Raw genomic sequence first — 21,060 nt, forward strand, 5'->3', positions numbered from 1 at the left:
GGGTGGTCGGCCAAGAAGTGTGATGGGTGTAGTGGGATGTGTTGTCTGTACAGTTGAAGAAAATGTTTGTGTCGTGTGGTGTCGAGCGCCTTGCATTGAATGAGTATGTGAACTACAGATAGGGCCTCTTCGCACCAGCTGCACTGGGGTCTTGAAGATGCCGTGAGCAGATACGAGTGCGTTGCATGGGTGTGCCCTATCCTTAGCCTAACCAAGGCGACTTTGGTGTGTCTGTTGTGTGAGTCAGCTGTGTACCGTCCCAAGTGTGGCTTTATTACATGTAGTTTGTTGTCTGTCTGTTCATTCCAGTGTGTTTGTTATGTTCTGCGCAAGTGTTTTCTCATGTATGGCTTGAAGTCAGTATAGGGTAGTGTTCCCTAGTGCTGCAGCAGCGGCTCTCTCGTCTGCCAACTCGTATCTAGCGATCCCAGAGTGTCATGGGACAGAGCAGAGGAGCAGCTCATGCTTTTGCGCACAGACCGACATAATGGTGTTGAACAGAAGCTTAACTAGGTGGTTTTTGGGTGGCCTGTGCGATGATAGGGAGCGAACAACACTCAACCAATCTGTATTGATGAGGGAATTGGGAATATCATTTTCAAGAATGAGTTGTGCAATTATCAAAATTTCATACCCTTCTGCTGAAAAAATTGTTGTGTGTATGCTCATGCTTCTGGCTGCATTAAAATTTGGACCATGAGCAGCGCAGGACACAGTAGGGGAGGTTTTGGAAGCGTCACTGTAAAATTCTGCACGTGGGTATTTAAACGGCAGAGACAGAAAGGGCTGCAGTATTGCAGCACGTGGTACTCGATTTTTGTCAAGGTTCATAAAAGAGAGGTCACAGGAGAAAGGGCGAACTTGTCAAGGCGGTAAAATGTGTAAAAAGGATGATCTGTACACATCTAAAAACGAAGTGCTGAGATCCGTGGTTTGCTCTCAAACTCCAAGCAAAAAGGGCAAAGGAACGGATGGGCGCTTTACAAAGACCAGAGATGTGGATGTGTTGTAAAGACAGGATAAAAAGGATGGTTGTTCAGCGATGAAATTTTAAAAGCATAAAGTACGTCCATGTGCGTCACGTTGGTTTTCAAGGGACCACTTGTTGCACTCGACATCCAAACTTTCGACCGGGCCAGTGCGAAAAGCACCCAATGCAAGACGTAGCCCCAAATGTAGCGCTGGGTCAAGCATTTGCAACGTTTTTTTAGTCGCCGACCCATACACCACACAGCCACAGAACTGCTTGTGTACGAAGGCATCCTTTTTTATGATTCCAACGCAACCAATTGATCATTCGTGGATCTCCCCGCCCAGGAGCCAGCCTGGCAGCTCTCGCGAAGACCATGGTACTCAAGAAAGTACACGAGTCTCCTGTTGATCATCTTCTCGAGAAGCTTGCACAGGCAGCTGGTCAGGCCGATGGGTGGATAACTGGCGGGAGAGGAAGGGTCCTTCCCTTCCTTCAGGAACTTAACTACTATGGCCTCCCTCTAAGAGTTTGGAATGTGTCCCGAAAGCCATATATTGTGGTATATATGTAGGAGTGTTTCAACAGTGCCTAAGTGTAGGTGTTGTATCATGGAGTATGTGATTTTGTCTGCACCTGGAGATGAAGGCTTACATGTGGTCAGAGCGGCTTTCAGCTCATGAATTGAAAAAGGAGAGTTTTAGGAATTGTGCGACTTTGTTGTTATCACGCAGGTACTTCTTTTCCGCAGGTGTTTTGTGTTTTATAAAAGTGTTTGTGCACTGTGCTGAACTGGACACGTGTTCAAAGTTTTGTGCAAGTGTGTTAGCATGGTCTTCGAGTGTGTCCCCTTTTGTGCTAACCAGGGGCAGGCTGTGTGTCTGTTGTCCTTGAATTTGCTTATTCATGTCCAAACTTTGTGAGTGTCGGTGTATGAGTTGATGGAAGTGAGGAAGGCGCTCCAACTACCCCTTTTCGCCTCACGACGCACAGGCTTCCCAAAGGCCTTTGCCCGTGTAAAGGAATTGAGATTATCTGATGTGGGGTACCGGCGAAGGACACCCCACACCTTGTTCTGGGCCTGTCGTGCCCGCCTACAGTCCTAGTTCCACCAGGACCTCCTTGGGTGGCGGGACGCACTAGAGGCCTGGGGAATGGTCTTTTCGGTAGCGTTGAGAATGTGCGCCGTGATGAGTTGAGCGGCTTCCTCCACGTGTAGGTGTTTTATGAATGTGTTGTGTAGTTTAGATGTTTCTGTAAATGTATTCCAGTTTACTTTTGATTCATTAAACCTGTTGGAGCATGGGCTGCCTGGGCCTCTACCTATATACGTTAGTGAAGTGGGGAAGTGGTCATTACCATATGGGTCCGTGCCCACACCCCCCTCAAAACATAGAAAGGCTATTGCAGAACTAATAGCCAAGTCAAGATGTGAGTTGTATTGTGTCCTAAGATATTGTATGTAGGCTCTTTTTGTTGAAAAGGCATGCTCCCAAGATTGTAAGAAACGTCTCTATCAGGCGACCTCTGGCATCAGTTCTGGAGGAGCCCCAAAGTGACTTGTGCGCATTAAGGTCGCCTGTGAGGATGTATGGTTCGGGTAGCTGGTCAACCAGTGCCTCGAATTCATAGCTCGAAAGCGCAAGATCAGGAGGTATATAAGTGGAGCACACTGTTATCAACCTAATAAATATTATCGGGCGGATGGCTACAGCCTCAAGGACAGTGTTTAAAGAGAGAGGGTGGCATGCTAATGATTTCCTGGCTAGAATGGCCCCACCACCCGAAGAGTGTGTGCAACCAACCCAGTCCTTTCTGAATACCATGTACCTACTTAAGAAATTTGTCTTTTTGGAATTGGGGTGTGTTTCTTGGAGACACAGGACACTTGGCTGATTGGCATGGAGCATCTCATCCACATCGACAATATTTTAAGGAGGCCTCTGCAGTTCCATTTATTATATTTTCTGTTCCCATTATTTACATTTAGAATGAATGGAGTGTGGGTGTGTGTTGAAGTGTCGTCTTTCGGGACTGTTACTCTGAGAGTGGGCTCTTCGGGCCTTTCCGTAGGCTTGGAAGTTGGCGGCCGCTCCTTGCGCTGCGTTGCAGGCAGGAACAGCCCGACATCCATCTGCTCGTCAGATGTGAAAGAGTTGCCCGACGGGCTGGGCCCCCCAGACTTGGCCCCCCTTCGGGCACCCTTCGTTTGAGCCGCCCTCGCCGCGGGCGTCGGGGGCGCCAGAGGTGGAACGGGCGGTTTGGTTGCGGTGGCAGCTGATGCGGGGCCCCCAGTGTCCATCTCCTCGGCGCCCTCCAACGCACTGGAGGACGGGGAGGCACAGGTGGGATCTGCACCGGTCCCGATGGAAGCGGTTGGCACTACAACCGCTGCTGCCTCAGCAAGCGGTGTGGTGACGGGTTGGGCTGCCACAGGCAACCCAGTTGGGGGTTGGGGGAGGGACCAAGTCAGACTCACTGAACCAGACCTGTGGAAACCAGACGCCGTTCCGCCCCACCGGTGAGCTGCGTCGGCGTACCTCCCCAGGGGGAAAGAGGCGAACCTGTTCCGCGCCTCTGTGAAGGTGACGTTCTCTGTCACCTTCAAGTTGAATATTTGTTTCTCTTGCTGAAACTTCTCCATTTCCTGGAGTAGGCCGCATGTGGGCCCCTGCAGTTTGAACATGTAAGGTTCTGAGAATTGCAATTGTCGGTTGGGTGATTCTTTGCGGCGTAATTCGGACAGGTTGTTCTGCCGCAGCAAGAGGTTGTACTGTGCCCGAACCGCTGGCACTTGAAGGAGCGGCGCAGGCTCCATATGTACGGGCGAATGGAACATCGGATGAAGCGTGCATTTATAAATTGTGGAAGTGCCGAGGGTCAAAGGTCAGGATAATATGTTTCGTGGGGATTACCTTATCGTCCCTACGAATCGTGATGCGGCGCAAGGCTGTGACGCCCTGATTCTTTAAACCTTCGAGAAGGTCGGCATCTGTTTTCGTAAGGAGACCTGTCTCAGAAATCACACCCTGGGAGGTATTAAGGATCCGGTTGGGTGTGACCCTGATTTCCAGATCATGGATGCAAATTTGTGCAAGAAGTTTGCGGGCTTGTTGTTCGGCATTGAGTTCTACAAGGATTTCTCCCGTACTGAGCTTTTTAGCTTGATACTTTTCAGCTATTGTGCTTTGCAGAAACTTCGAGACGAGGAATAGGGACAGCGAAGCGACAGGTCTTGCTGGGTCAGCTGAGTCAATCACATAAAAACGAAAATAGTTCTTCACGGTTTGTCGAAAATACAGTTTTTGAAAAAGGTGGGAATGAAACTTTGGTGGGGCCCCTTATCGGGGGCCCATAACGTTTGGGGGAGTTTAGATAATACAATACAGCACAGTATAAAAGCAGGAAGACGGGAATACTTTCTCCGTCAGCCTTATTCTGATAGCTTAAGACGTCCCGGAGCTCCCCGCCTGGTAAACAGACAGCGAGTCCATCCGCCGGAGCTTGACCTGCGCTCCGAAGGTCACCGTTTGCGGTTTCTACCCTTCGCCTTACAACACATCGCCACGGTTGATTCCAGCTTATGTTTGGGGGCTCGGGGTCCGCGATATCGCCAATACCGTCAGCAAGATTGCTCAAGTCGCGCCATGTGGGGGGAATGGTATTTGATAATTCCTGCCTTAATCGATTACGTCGACGGCCGCGCTCCAAATCTGGTTCATGGAGAACGTCTCGCAGGTCTCGCCGGTCTCGCAGATATCGCGAGTTGGGAGAACTGTAATGAATCGCTGCTTGCCAATACATGCGGCTTGTCGTTTGGCTGATGTCCCAGATGCCCAGGAATCCAGCGTACCGTTACCACTACCACAGAATGCACCCTGAATGCCTCGCATGTATGTTTAATAGCTTGGACAGTGCTATTGCACCTCGGTGGACCAGTGACTCACTTGAGTGCCTCATTACAATCAATGGATGTATGTTTCAGGTAACTGCCTTTTTCGGGGTGATGGGTGACAACCTGTAACCTATTATAGAACAAAGCTCAAGTTTTTTATATCCTGGGTTTGAGAGTAGTAATACAGTTGATTACAGTTGATTTTGTAATCACACTTGAATTTTGTATTACCTTAAGTTGATTGTGCCGGGAAGTAGCACCTGCTACAATCAGCGAGGTTCGCTGCGGTCCATGCCTCGACGGTGAGCTTTAAAGGGAACTGGCGGATGTGCTGTAATAAGCGCGTCCTCTCATGTAGGCATGTGCTTCCGTGAAAGTGGCTTGTCCCGCAGTGGAATGTGGGCAGGAGCGGTCAGTAACCGGCTCCCTTGCAGTGTGAGTTTTTGGTATTCGTGCATTTCTCGCGATCGTGCAGGTCCATTTTTTCTACAGTGCAAAGCCTAGCATAGTGGTACAGCTTAGGTACCTTTGTGCACCTTGGAAGCACCGTGACCACATGAAGGGCTAGAATTTAAAGCGACTCCAGCTTTCCTGTCTCACGTTTCGTGGAAGGAACCAGAGGGACCCGTAGCTGCATTGGCTCACAAGGATGGCTTGAAGTATTCGGTGGGCGATGTCTTGGGAAGCTCGGTGAAGGAGCCAGTAATCTTTGGGTTAAGCTAATCAGATGAATTATTGCGCTTTTCTTAGGTGGTCATTGACCAGGTGACGATCCAGTAATGGGAAGTCTCCTTCTACCTCTGAAGCGCTAGTAGCAGCTTCTGCAGTCATCAGAAGGTTGTCTACCAATGATGGACGGCTTTTGTCTGGTCCACCCTATCTTGTCAGCTGGTCAAGTATGTCCCCGAAACTGGCAGTTCGTGTAGAGCACGCGCTTCCTACACTTGTCTCGAGCGGAAAGTTTGATTCAGGTGGGGTAGTGAGCTCTGCTCCATGGCACTATCTCGAGAGATCATGCTGCCACTTCATTGGCTGTTCTCCACGTCAAGTCCGGGTTGGTAATACGTCTTTCAGGGTTCCCGCCTTGTCAACTCGGCTGACTAAGGTCGTTCTAAAGCTGCAGCTCGGCTTCGTCGGCCTATTCCAGCAGTTGTAGTTCTCGACCGCGAGAAATCTGGTACCTCCAGGCTTTGTTCTGGCATTGAAATCGCAGCGAATTCGCAGCATCATGTGGGTAAAACGCGCAAATGCGGCGTATCCCGGAGAATTTCACGCTCGTGGCCTCACGTTCAGCAGTGCGTGGGGCACGCATAAGGGCGAATCGTGTAGTTGCGACATCCAAAGTGCAGCCGGGGAGACGCTACTTCGTGGGAGCGTGTATAGAAGGTGGAAGTAGGGATCTGGGTGTGCGTTACTGTCCCAAGGCCGCAAAGGACTGTCCTGCTCTCTACAACCGCTTGTGGAGGGTTTTAACAGAGTGAAATCTTATGTCGGGTGCCGTGTAACGCTCTGTAGCCCTATAAAATGGGCTGTGTTCCGCGTATTTCTTGTAGCAAAGCGCCATTGGATTGGTATCCATGCTTTTGATGCACTCATTTAGTTCGGCTGCTACGCCACAGAGGCTGTGAAAGTTCCACCAGAGGAGCAGAAAGTTATCGCTGTTTGGCATTGGTGTTCTCCACGTTTAATGATTTGGAGGTTTGCACCATTTCGATAGCAGTAAGTTCTTTTGGGATCAGATAATGTATAATCCTCCGAACTATGGATTTCAGTAGAGTCAGAAGGTCAGTGTACGGAAATCCCGAGGCTGCTGCACAGTGTGCGTCTGTGTTCAAGGGTGTGAGTGCTCCCGTAACCACTGTGTTGTGTGGTCGTTTTTCTGTATCTCCTGCAGACGAAGAGCTTGGTCAATCTACTCATGAAATAGGGCAAACGAGACACTTTGGGGAACCTACGCATGTACAGGAAGTAATCTCTATGCAAACTGACCTATGTCTATTTAGATACAAGCGCTAACAGTGATTCGCTAGCGACCGCATCAACCGGAGTATGTACTGCCTAAACCAATACATGTGGAAGGTAAAAATGAGGTAAAGTGGTGTATAAAATTATCTCGTCGAGATAAATACACGAAATCACGAAGAGAACAGTTGCCGTCCTCGTGCAGTGCCCGTCAGATGCAGAACGGCAATGTAAAAAAGAGATACGCTGTTCGTACAAATGGCGTGCAAGAAGTGCGAAGCGAAAAAAATGGGATCGCATTGAACGACCCTTCATTCAAATTATCACTCAAAGCGATGGGAAGAAGAGGACAGTGACGGGTAGGAGAGCAGAGCAAAGAAAGTGTAATGTGCCAACGGCAGGGGACGACTAGAATCTTTCGAAGAATTTTGAACTGAAGGAAGTAACTCACACTCCTAATTCTTTTTCTTTATTTCATATGTATATCTTCAATGTGCATCTCAAGATTTCAGCCTGTCACTGCAGCGTCGACAGACGATGGCGACAGTTGCTGCGTCGACAGTTTTTATCCGTAGAAAATGAAGCCTTTAAACGATTGTACAAAAGATTGATTAAATAATCCACTGCTTAATCAGGTCATTCTTCCTTAAGGAAGAGAATACTTTCAAACGATTGAGAAATGATAATTTTTAAAAATGTTTATACGTTTGGCAATCGTATATGCGAGTGTCTCCAAATTTGTTGCTTTGCGCCGCAGAATCAATTGCAGAAAACGTGCAAATTTCCGAAGCAAACGAAACATCCTATCCTGATGCTACAATTTTTTTTAAAGCCTGCTATATAGTATTTGATGTTTTGCGTTGCACTTCATTTTGAATTTCTCGTTAAGAAACAGTATGTCTAAAATAACAACTCGATGGCCTTGTCGACTTCTAAATCGTTTGAAGCACCCAGCGGGAGTGCCACTAGGTGCAAATCTTTGAAACCGCTTATAATTTGATAGGCCTATTTTACTCTTCTTTTCTCTTTCAGATCGATAAAATTCGGTCCTTACGAGTGATTTGTTTTGTCTTCACTGGTAACCAAAGTCCTGCGGAATGAGCTTTAGCTATTCCAACATTTATCTACCGATTAGCCCAGTTTTATGCGAAAGCACTAGTTAACTATGTTCGTCGAAAATCACTTGATCATGGCGCAAAAACATTTAACGCCAGATGTCGGAACACAAAACATGGCCGAGTGGTCACAATATCTGTGTTTCCTTCTTGAAGCGCTCTGTAAGCGACCTATTGCCCGGGGTCTTTCCTGCTCAGCACTCGCACGTCACCGGCGGTCGCCTGTTCTTGCGTGCACTTGGGAGTGAGGGTATGCCCAGGCCTGAGCGGGCGTTGCCGCATGAGCGACGGTCAAGCGCCTGCGTTCAGCTGCTGTATAAAACGCTCAGGGTGGGGCCTCCAACGTGGTAACTCATCATACGATAATTGTAACTTTGCAATTAGCATTGTACGAGTTTAAAAGCATAGATCTGTGTTCGGCGATGCTGATGCACGTCCATTTTTAATCAGAGTAACTGAAAAAGAAAAATACATGAAATATATAGAATGGTAGTTATAAGACTAATCACGCTCGTTCTGCAATTGTACACTAATGCATTTGCAATACCGACATCATAAGGTATGTTCAGCAGGCGTCCGGGTAATTTTTTCATTGCGAAAGGTTTTACCTGAAAAATACCTGCGATGACAGATTTCGGACCTAGCAGTCGTTATTTACATATTTTGCATTCACGAGCACAAAAAGGAGGTGTACGGTAAGCGTGCTTGTTCGTAAGCCCAACCGGGGTAACATACCATCAATTTTTATGGCAGGGGTCCTGCTGCATCCTGATTCCTTCTAGTCCATGTGGGAGTAAGAATAATCAACCGGTAGATCCCATGAAGTTTTCAAGGAACAGTGTTTAAAAATTTAAATAGAGCGTAGGTTAGGTTTTTGTACTGGGTTGAGAATATTATACTTAAGAATATAGGCTCAGAATAATGGACTGGGCGTTTTTCCTTGTCTCAAAATTGGCGAAATCTGAAAACACACACAAAGTCACATAAAAATGTAGTGGCAAGTAAACCTCTCGAACTATGCCCTCAATAAGAGGTGGCAAGAATAAAGGAGATTACACCCTGCAAACGTGTACGCAGATGGAAGTTCGTTAAAAAAATCAACCAGGCCGTACTCTTTCACGAATCAAAATGAGCCAAACAAGTGTTTGCTTCCGGGCTGACAGTTCAGACTGTTTTCTCGTCTTTTCACAAGGTTTTTTTTTTTTTTCGGAGCTGGCTTATCAGAAATTCAGGCAGCAATTAGGAGATCGGCAAAGCATCTTTCGCCAGACGTCGACAGCAAAGTGAACGGAAGAAAAAATGGACGACATAACACTGAGAGATATGAAACAATCATTTCAGCTCGGCTGCCCGGTCCCTACAGATTAACCATTGTGATATTGTTGCTTTACTGCCCATATTTACCATTTTAGTACTTCAACAATAGCCCCCGCTTGCACGCCATTGCAAATATACGCCGCCCCCCATCGGAAGTTACAAACCACTTCATCAAGGTGAAGAATAGGATATGATCACCTTTCTGGTGAAGCCTTTTGAAATTCATGGTCAAACAATGCGAAATACGACGAAAGAAAAAAAAGAAATACTCAGGAGTAGCACTGCTAGCGTGCAGCTGCGCTGGGCCGACATTTTTTTTTCAGAGTCGAGTCACCCGAGGATACCTCGCTGTACATTACATGCACACAGACAGAAAGTCTGAGCCGGCTCATGCTCGTGTCGAAAACCCGAAACCCGGCCCGTGCCCGCCGCGTAAAAAAAGCGCATGCCGTGCCCGAGGCCTGCCAAAAAACGTAAAAAACTGCCCAACCACGCCCGGCCCGGGCTTTTGGGAAGCCGGAGCCCGTGCATTGCTCTAAGTTGCATTTCAACTTTAGCTCTTAAAAGATACGTAATTGGCAAACACTCCATCTACCGAATTTGCTGTAAATCAGCTCAGCTGCAGCCGCCGTGGTTTTGTGCAGTTTCTGAGCTGTTGTAGGACTTGCAGAAACGCTCTCCGCTATCCAGAAACTTAGGCGACTACTGCATAACTACTCCGTGTAATATCCACGAAACACATTGAGGATAAGTCAACAAAGTGACCTCGGCTAGAATATATGCATGCAGTAAAACAGTACCGTACTGCTCTGGGTAAGATATTTTTTGAATCATTCCATGGGAACGTTAAGTTATGCATAACACATAAGCATTGCTGCGTTGCTCGAAATTAACATTGCACTTCGAACTGTATAAACGGCGCCCAACCAAATAGCATTATTTGCAATATTCAAGAGCCACCTGCCTAATCGATTTTTTTTTCTCCCTAGTGAGTTTATGGTTGTCTGCAATCTGTTTTCTAATGCGAGCGCTAGCAGTTTTTCGCATGAAAGTATGGCAATTTTGAATTACTCGACAAAATGTAGGTGCTTGCTCTCAAACTAAATATATCTAAAACTAAATGTTATGAAAGCCAAAAATGCATACAGTGATCGTTCATTTAAAATACATGCGCAGCTTACAGAGTAAGTAATTTTTAAGCAGCTCTGTCTCTAATGCCTAAATGCAGTTTGCAACAACTTATTGTACATCGTTCTTTCAAATGCCTATTCGTCAAAATCATGTACATTTCAATGATGTTGATTCATCCAACGTCGTTTCAGCTAAATGATGTCGCCCGTTTTATGGAATGTTGATTAGACGCTTCGGAAGATATTTATTGTTGGTAGACATTTTCAAGCCATTTACATCAGAAAGGTACTCCTGAAGCGCAAAGTGCCTTGTGCTTTTTGTGTCGCATCGAAAAAGAGCGCTGTTTTCTATCACAAGCTTCTGTACCTGTTCATGTCTAGGGGAATAAAGAGTAATCTGCAAAAGAACACATGCGCTTTCTGTGATGCTGCATTTTCTGTAACCTTTACATAAGTTTGCCTTCGGTTACCGTTTTCTTTATTGTTCTAAAGAAAGGTTTATACAAAGCGCTTGACAGCACGAATCGGCAGAAGGCAAACAATATTATTATGCTCTTCAGAATCTTCAACTGGCTGGCAGAACTGTAAAATAGGTTTTCGCAAGATAGAAATAAGCTTTATATGCAGCTCTATTGTACAATGCCGCAAGAGTGCAAAAGAACGCAGTCACTGGATGGTTTGCAATCACTCTCAAGGGTTTTGTTAATGGGATGCAATCCTGGCTCTCGAAGATGCACTAAAGATGCGCTTCTTCTTTGACCGGTACTGGTTTTCTATGCTTTGGTACCTGCTGGCTTCGCTTAAGGTCGTAATGCCTGCTTTCTGCAGCCTTTTGTTTTTGCAGCAGCTGAGCAATCGTGCCTAAAGCCAAGATTTCAGAGTCCGACACCTTTCGGAAAATTCCTATTGAGATTTGGTGCCTGTTTATTTTTCTATGCCTGCTGAGATTTATTTCCTTGGAGCGGCTTTTGTTTCGTTGACGACTGAATGAAGGAGAAGGTACGTAGAAATTCAGGTGGCGTGCGGATCAGTACCACCAAGGTGCTTGCGGGGCTTTGCGAGGGCATAATTCTTCTAAAAAAAAAAGCAATCAAGATCTGAGAAAGTTGATTGGAACTCGTGCTTGAGTTCGTGTTACATCCGCCAGCCATTAAGTTTTTAAAAAACACTTGAGGTAATTTCGGTCAGCCTAAGTCCCTAGCGAAGTCTTACGGAAAGGGGAAGGGGGAGGGGAGCCAGGAAGTACCAAGTGCAGAGTTGTCGGAGAATTATTGGTAGTCTGATTATTGAGATGCGTTTTGAAGAATTTTGAGGGCACCAAAAGCGCGACTACAAATTATAAACTTGGGTGAATAAAAAAATCTTATTTCTGGCCATGCAAGCCCTAGGCCATGTGCGCTACTTATTTCGATGAAACGCCCCCGATGAAACGACCTGTGGCCAAGCGGTACTTGATGATCCGATGTCCAATGAAACGGCTTCTATGAAAAGACAATTCGTGTAACTGCGTCCAAAGAATACTCGGTGATGTGCTTAAATTAGGTTGGTCTCTACGCTGACAACGGAGAAATTCTCTTCGGCCGCCTGCTATGTTGGCACCGGCTATTTCCACACACCCCAGGAAAGCATTAGGAAGAAATTTTTTTCTCGCGAGAAATGTTGTTTTACTTTGACTGATATGTGACCAGACGCAGCCGCTTATTATAAAAGTGGATGATTTCCAAGACAGCAGAAAGGCCTGCAGAGGCGCTCTCAAAGACAAGTCATGATCGCTGCCACAAAGGACTTTATACACCCATCACGTGTTACTCACATTCCTTTTAAAATTATTTTCTACTGATTGACAAAGTCGAGTTATGGTATATTGTGAAAAGGCAATTCCTAATGCTAGGTCATTTACGCTCTAAGTTAACAGGACAAGGTAAAATTGATTGAAAATGTCACTGCTCTCACGGCACCCCTGTGTACGGTACGCATGAGGGACTTAGTCTTAATGGAAGAAAAAACTGATGTTTAACGTTTTTTGGAAGGTCAAATAAAAGGACACGCCACTCTTGCATGTCTGCCATGCCCGCACATTAGCAAAATTGATATGAGGGTTTCAGTAGGAGATATCGCCTATGACGCAAGTCTAGGCCGCTGCACCACCCACAATTCAGAGGTTCACGGCCAACATATTCACGGCCAACATATTCTACTTCCATGTGAACTCCAGACTATATGCGACGCCGATTCACCCACAACATCACAAAGAAACATTTCTTATCACGTAGCAAACTACATAATATTGACACCGTGCATCGGTCAACGCGTGTTTATTGTGAATCTGTGGCTTTACTTAAGGCTTATTGGTGTAGGCTTGCCTTTGAGGTTCAAACAGGATTTAGAACAATCGGATCTGCATCGGTGACGCGCTGCGATATAACGGCAGAGTAGCCCTCGGCGCGGTCAAGCGATCACTTCCTGAGATAGAGAAGCTTGCGTGAGGATCATGAGCCATTTCTACCTTTAGCCATCTTTTGTCGGAACATGAAGAACGGGCGTTTGGCCCCGAAGTACCCGTTTCCCTTCGCCACCTGTCGTCGTAAGACAAACTCCAAGCTTTTGGCCGCTTAGCACTCATTTTCGTATCGGTTAGCTGTGGTTGAAAGACAAAGAGCAGCCGCTTTGCTACGGATTGCTAGTTTTCTGTTTGGTCTCCATAGGTGTGTTCACACAGCCTGCACGCAGAATACATCGTTTTTCTTTTGCCATTTCGGTGGCACGTCGAATTGGAGGCGTCTGGCAAAATTATCTTTTTTAGCTTTGGCTACCAAAGGTCTTAAAGGATTACTGACACGAAAATTTTATGATCCATTTTTACGGCTTTTGTTGATGCCTCAGGGACTGGCGAACCGGAAACAGCACTTTAAATACTTCAGCGCGCGATATTTAACTACATTGAAGGGCCTGAAAATTATTCGTTTCAATTTCCCGCGCTTTGAGCCCGAAAGGCGCATATGACAGAACCACGGCATGACCTCACCGCTTTTTGTGCGGACGTCAAAACACTGAGGAGGCCGTTGGGGGCGTTGTTTCCGCCGCGCCCTCCAACGGAGCTGAATGGTGGAGCTGCCTTAAGATGCTAGGCCTATCATTGCGGCGAAAATTGGATGTTCGGTTTCAATAAAACTCCTGATAGCGGCTTCTATTGCGATTACGGGCTATATTGTAGCTTTCTTCCCACTGTGTCGAAATTTATTTTTCCCAACAGTGGCCTTTCCGGGCAGTGGTAACACCTCTAGCTCTAAGTGCACCCGTTTGTGAATGCGCCAGCACCCAGTCTCCAATCGCCAGGCCGCGCGTATGAAGTGATGTCCCGAGTTTTTGACCAGCGGTGTACGTGTCACTTCTTTTGGCTACTACGGTATCATGTCACTCTGAAGTCAATTTGCTGAGTGCCGCTCTGCGTGCTAGTGCCATCGGCGGTATATATTAGATCCAATTGAAGTATGTGCTTTGCGTCGCAGGCGGCTCATATATTAGCCAAGGTATTCTGTTGAGCAAAGGAAGTGAACTGTGCAATTATATTAACGCCGAAAATGGTGTCAGTACTCCTTTAAGAAGTCTTGTGCTAGTTATGACGCCGAGCACACTATTTCTGTTTGGGCACCAATATTGAAAAAATCTGCAGAGACTAGCCTTCTTACAACAAATGCGCAGAAGATTGGTAGGATAGCTTTAAAAACTACTAGGTATGTGAATACACATGGAAGGAGGGATAAATTGGCGTGACGAGAAACGTTTCATGGCATACAGTAGGCTTGCTCTATTACCAGTTCTTAAGCACCTGAAAATGCAGTGACCACAGCTGCGCACATCGAATCAGACACGGATTACCATCGAAGGCAACAAATATACCACACTTTTAACTGCTGTTCATTTGTTTCGATAACAGCCTAGATGCACTCATACCAGCTTTGTTTATATGCCCCTCGGTTACTTTATCGGTGATGCTATCAGAACTATCAGACGAGCTTTTCAGCACCGAAGTTATACGAATAGGCAATTCGGTGTGCCCATGAGCTATATAATATTCCCAGGAAGATGTGTAAATTACATGAGGAATCGCAACATGAGGAATTTTTTCCTGTCAAGTAAAACGGCCACTATGTCACAAATGTAGCACTGTTTAGTGTTTTCGGGAACAAAGCCAGTTTACGGAACGACTAATAAAATCGTCACCATCATTTTCAGCCCAATCAAGTCTGTGCTTCTCGAGCGGACAGTTTACCCCCGAATTTTTTTAGTTCATCCCTTCACCAGGATGACGGCCTTCCCCTTGTTCTAGACCCATCTCTTGGTATCCCCTCTGTTACACATATTTTTCAACCGGTTGTCAGTTCGTCTCACTAAATGGCTAGCCCAGTCCATTACTTTTTCTTTATTTGAACTATCATAAATTCCTCTCTAGTCTTTCCCTGATTCAAGTAGCTCGTTTTCAGTACCTGGATATTACTCCTAACATAATTCGTTCCATGGCCGGTTGAGCCGACCTAAGTTCGCGTTCTAGTTGTTTAGTAATGCACCAAGTTTCAGCTCCGTATGTCATAAGCCAGAGTATGCACTCGTTGTTATATTTTGAGGTGTGCGGGGTAGCTTACCTTTCATCTTTGGGAGTGGTTGCATGGCCTCCCCGGCCCATAGCCATGCTGCGCTGATTTCTCTCACGTGGTCAGGGTCAGAACTAACCATCTGTTCAAAGTAATTTCTTTTACTTCTAGCGTTTCGTTTTCAAAACTGACGAGGACTCTTTGATCATGCTTATTCCTCATTTATTTAAATTTATTCATATTTCTGTTCAGGCACGCGGCTGTGCTTTCCGATGGTAGTTCCTCAAACATTGTTTGAAGTGTTCTGCCGTCTCACTCAGCAAGTGTACGTCGCCCGCAAACATCAAATGTCTCAAGTAATCCTCGTTTATCCTTAATCCTATGTATAGCGACTCAAGCATTCCAAATACCGCATCCCAAGATGCTGTGAATGGTTTTGCTGAGACAGTATATCCCTGTCTTACTCCAATTCAGAACGGGAATATCGCTTTGCTTGTGGAGGGTAACCCTGTTCGTGCATTCTTTATATGTAGGTCTTACATCTTCTGAAGGTCGTATGTAGGTCTCCTCTTTTCCCTGGTGTTTCATTGCCTCTATTACAAATGCGGTCAGTACAGAATCGAATTCTTTCTCATAGGTTATAAACGCACTGTAAATTTTTTAGTGTATTCTGCGGATTTTTGTACCCCTTGATTGACAACATTGATATGATCCCTGGTTGAGTGCACTTTCCTACACTCGGCAGCTTTCCGGGTTGTTGGAACTCCAGGCTATCACTAATGCGGGCAATTAAAACTTTCCTAATTAGCTTGTACACAACCGAGAGTAGGCTCATGGGTCTGTATTTCTTGAGGTTCTTTAGATCTCCCGTCTTATGCTTAAGAATAATGATGGCGTTTTTCCGGTCTGTAGGCACTTGTTGAGCCTTGAACATTCCGAACACAGTACCGCAAGGTTTTCCAGTAGAATAGCTCCTCCATCTTACAAAAGAACCGCTGTTACGCCGTCGTCACCTGCAGCGTTTTCTCTTTTCATTGTTTTGAGAGCCTTTCCTACCTCCTCTTTCGTTGCTAGTGGGATATCTCAAAAGTTGAGCTTGTACTCTGAGTAGTTTCCCCTGATCCAATGTCGCTGGCGTACAGCCTGGTGGACAATAGTTGTGGTATATGTTATATTTCTTCCATGTTGCGCGTTATGTTACCCTGCTCGTCCCTAAGGGCGTAGATGCTGCCTTTGCCGATGGCCAGCGTTCTTTAAGATGTTTTCAACCTTACCCCTTTTTGCAGTGTTTCCTCGATCACTCTCATGTTATATGCACGTATTTCGTTTGTTTTACTTCTTTTAATCAGTTTCGACAGCTCGGCTAATTCAGTCTGAACTGCCGTGCTTGACACTCATGTTCTTACGTTTGGCAATTAGTTCCTCCATTTCCTTAGTTTTTCAGTTTTTTCTCTGGATGTTGCTTCTCCCACAGCTCGGGCTGATTCTGTGATTGCCGTTGTTAGGTTGTCATTTTGCCTGTCTACACTGACCTTTTTTTGCTCGTCTGAAGGGCGAATCGCTGTAGAAGAATTGTTTTAAACTCTTGCGATCTCGCCCTGAATAACTCCATGCTGGGATTTTTTATTTTAAAGGAGTTTCCTCCTTTCTCTTTTGAGATTCAGCATTAGCTTGCATTTAACCATCATATGATCGCTTCTCCGAATCTTAGTTATCACCTCTACGTCTTGCATATTACCTGAGTTGTAACTTAAAACTAGGACAATTTCATTTTTTTGTTTTTACCATTTGGACTTTTCTCGCTCTATTTCCTATTCTTTCGTTTGTAAAAAGGTTTTTATCACCCATAAGTTTTTTTCTCTTTGTAAATCCAACCAGTGTATCTCCTCGACTATTGCGATTGTCTATTACGAAGTTTCAGACTGACCTTTCTCCCTTTTGCTTCTCACCGACCTTTGCACAAAAGGCTACCATCACAACCGTGAACTGCGTTGTTGCCTTTTTGATTGTTTATTTGACGTCCTCGTATTAGCTGTCACGGCTGCGTCATCATTTCACGTTGTAGGCACATAGACCTGTACCATCTCTAGCCTGTATCGCTTGTTTAGCTTGATGACAACCGCAACGACTCTCTCGCAAATGCTGAAAATCTCCTCCACGTTTCCTGCTATTTCTCTGGATTAAAAATTCCAGCCCGTGTTCTCTCTTCTATTGGGGTCCACTGTAGTACAGAATATGCCCACTAGTGAGCTTCATTAATATTTTCGTGTTCTTTTAACTTCGCTTAACTGTAAAATATCCCAATTGTTGTCGCAGACCTTCTCTAGTAGTACAGCTTAGCTTCCGTCGCTAGACAGTGTGTGTGTGTTGACTGTTGCCAGGGTGACGTGCCAATGGCAGTCTGTGCGGACTAAGAGATTTTTAGCACCCTCTGCTCTATCGCTGTTATGAGCGCCAATGTGGCCAGCTGCTCTAGAGGGGCTGGGGACTGAGGGCCGAGAGGGGAGTTGGTTAATCATCGGAAGTGGCGGGCAACTACTAAACCAGGGTGGATAGATTCTTCTCTGGTGAGGGAGCGCAGTTCGTGTCTTCAAGAGCCTTCCCAGCATGGTTGAACCTTCCTAGAAAGGCTGTTGGGTATCTGGAATGATGGTTACTTCCGGTGCAGGCAGCACTTCATACCTGCATGCTGACTTTGTCTCAAAGAGGCAGGTGAAAGAGAGAGAGAGAGCGAGAGGAGTTTCCCGTGGAGGATGTTGCCCTGCTCGCCTTTAATGATACTGAGCCAGCGTTTGTCGGTGTTGCTTTTTATCAGCGGTTCCGAACGAATTAGCTGAGACGCCGACTTACTGATGGTAGCGTCATTGAAGTCCGGCCATTAGGAAAGTAAGCTGCTACTATGCTCAAGTGTTTACTATAAAAAATGGTTAGTTTGCAGCTCAGCCGGCCAAATAGGCCGTTGAAGGTGTTTTAGCGTCTTTCCTCGATGTTTTAACACTAATTGATACCGAAAAAAGTGTTTCTCGTGCGCTCGACCACCAACGGTGACCTTTTCGCCGGGCCGCGAGAAAGTTAGGCAATCCTGCACTCTAGAGTCTGGAAATATTGGGACCACGACAGGTTTGCAAGAACTCTATTTCCGTAATTCCTGCATACAAACCAATTACATATCTAGGTAGCCCTTGGTCGGGCGGTCACAGAAAGGGGCTGTACGTTTTGAGCACCCAGGGCTTACTTAGTTATTCAATGTCTGGCGATGCTACTTGCGTTGCCAGCCCGGCATCGTATTTCTAGCCCGCAATGAACACGGTGTTCCTGACGTACCGCTGAACTTATTTAGTGTTTATGACCTTCGTAACCTAGTGTACGATTTTGCGGAAGGTCTCCTTCAGGTTTTACATCAATCTTCAATACCTTCCTAGCGAATAATCTGCTTTTTTATTCACAATTTGCCTCTGCTGCTGCGGCGGGTAGACATGCGGTTAGTGCGGTTTATATAACGTTTCAATAAGCGCTGTTATTATTCAGCCTTTCCTTGTTTCGTAGAGCCCGTCCGATGTAGCGGAAGCGTTTTTTAACCTATTTCAGTTGTTCATAGTCCGCACCGGGTGGATAAATTGCTTACTCTGTGATTTGCTCCGCTGCCGTCTGGAATTTGGGCTACGGCGACTGTGGTTCTTTACATCTGGTCTTTCGGCAGTACCTTTACGAAAATACTCCTAGCGAACTGATTTGACCTGGTATACTACCAAAAAAGACCCACGAGTGCGCGAGTATGTCCTTTAAACTTGTCGCGCAAGTTAGCTAGATTTGTTTTACGTGCCTTGACACCTCACTCGATGCAGCCACCCCCACACCGAAAAAGCAGAACGTGTATATCTGTAGAATTACTGGTGCATTAGGTTAAAATTTGGTACAAGGATGCTCTATTGTGTTATGAAAGAGAAGTGCGTAAGGATGTTATGGCATGTGCAGATTGCACGGCGAAAATAAAAACTTCGCGCTGCAATGTGTAAACACGTCTGCCGGGACGGCAAAGCTTCATTAAGCTTCTACGCGAAATTCACTGAATAAAATCAAAAGCGCAAACGTGACGAAATATAAACAAAAACTTGTATGATACATGGACTGGATGGTACAACGTCACGTTGACTGGATGAGCAACACAAAACGGAGGATGACGAAGGACCGATGTACTTGCAGCTTTTGCTATACTTTCCTACTCCACGTTCGGGGGAGGGTTCTTCCAGGTGGCCTCTTTGTTCTCTCTGTTATGTCGTAGCGCGTCGCCACCGGCGAGCGTCTCGGCCTGCATTGGCTTATAGCGCTCTGCTTCATGCAGAGGACTTTATGCCCAAGCAGATGACTCCTCTGCTTTTTTCTGTCTTCGGTGTCGCCTCACTCCGTTACGGGGAACGCGACGCCATTAAACCACAGTTGCCTAGGCTTAAGTGATCAGCACTCAAAGAAGTATCTCTTATGCTTGGCATTCACTGCGCACTTGTCGAACAGGGGCTTGCAACCCTGCTGCTTACAGTGTGACGCAAGCCACCCCCCAGTATTGTTCTTTACGTCATTGCCGTGTTGACGTAGATGGTCATTGAGGCACCGCCCTGTTTGGCCGATATACCTCTTCCCACAGTCCAACGAAAGGCTGTATACAACGCGTTCTGTGCAAGCCACAAAGCGGTATTTGTGCTTTTCGTGCACGTCGGTTTACAGCCATTAGTTGGACTGTGGGAAAAGGTATATCGGCCAAACAGGGCGGTGCCTCAATGATTGTCACCTTGAACACGGCAATAACGTAAAGAACAACACTGGGGGATGGCTTGCGTCACACTGTAAGCAGCATTGTTGCAAGCCCCTGTTCGACAAGTGCGCAGTTGTTGCAAAGCATAAAAACCAGCTTACGCGAGAGATATTAAAGCTGACATGATAGCGAAAGCGGACCACGACTGTGTTAGTACTGCGTCTGTCGCCTTATCGAAGAAAGAGCGTGATTTTTTTAATGGAGTGTGCCGTGTAAGATTGTATCGTGACGTGGACCAGTGGTCATGTCTATATATATCTGTTTTTGTCTGCTAATAAAACTGTTGGAAGTAGCGCCTTCTGCGTCCCACTCGCTTGTCCCTGTGTCCTAGCGCTTCAAGGCTCCGTCGTGTTTGTCAAGTACCGAACCTGGCCGTCGAGATCAATTACCTTATCTTTCCATTCTTTACGATATATTTTAAGGTGTAAATTTATGGAACTCAGGTGATTCAAATGTTGACTAGTCCACATTTGTATTCTAAATTCTAAGTGTTTATAAGAGACGTTAACTATCAGTGTTTTGCAAAGCAGAGTTTAAGACCCCTTTGTTGGTTCTGTATGTAACGAATGGGCCACGGACTACGCAAGTGGAGTCAAACGCTGTTTAACACATCGAAGACTGTATTCAACAGGAGGGAGGACAAGCACGGAACAGCAGACGGTGGGACTTTATAGACAGGACGGATTTTACCCATCCGGGAGCACATTCAACCGCCTGAAAATAGCCTCGCAGTTCGGAAGGTTCGAGAGCAATGCCCGATAAAAAAGTCAGCTCACGTTCCGTCGCGATGCGTTTCTGGCCGATGAACAGCAGGAACGGCAGCGCCGAACAGCCGGAACGGAGCGTCAGCAATTGGTGCACCAGTGCCGTGATGACGGTGCATGACCGAGGCGTCTCACGGGTCAGTGTCCACTGACCGCGCCCTGTTCCGCCGCTTGGTTCCCAGCCGTTTTTGTTCCAGCCCTCGAGATCACTTACGCGCGGTCCCTCTTCCTTGTCATCGTCGCTGTCGTTCTGCCTGTCTCAGTTGCGCGGCCAATCACTCGTATAGCCATTCATCCCAGTGTAGCTTCCCTTTCCAGCATCCTTTCCTTCTGATAATTGTCAGCTGTTCTGGAATATCGGCTGGGCTGCAAAGAACGCAGGTTTACGTTTCTTACACGCGAAGTGTGAGATCTTGTGTGAAATCTTCCGCACCACCTTCAAAGACGATGACCAGGTCTTTGAACATAGAACAGAAGGTGGAAAAGCCTGGAAGTTTTGGAAATG

Source organism: Haemaphysalis longicornis, unplaced genomic scaffold, assembly GCF_048455015.1.
Source record: "Haemaphysalis longicornis isolate Haplotype H1 unplaced genomic scaffold, Haemaphysalis longicornis Haplotype H1 scaffold_5, whole genome shotgun sequence".
In the NCBI taxonomy this organism is placed as follows: domain Eukaryota; kingdom Metazoa; phylum Arthropoda; class Arachnida; order Ixodida; family Ixodidae; genus Haemaphysalis; species Haemaphysalis longicornis.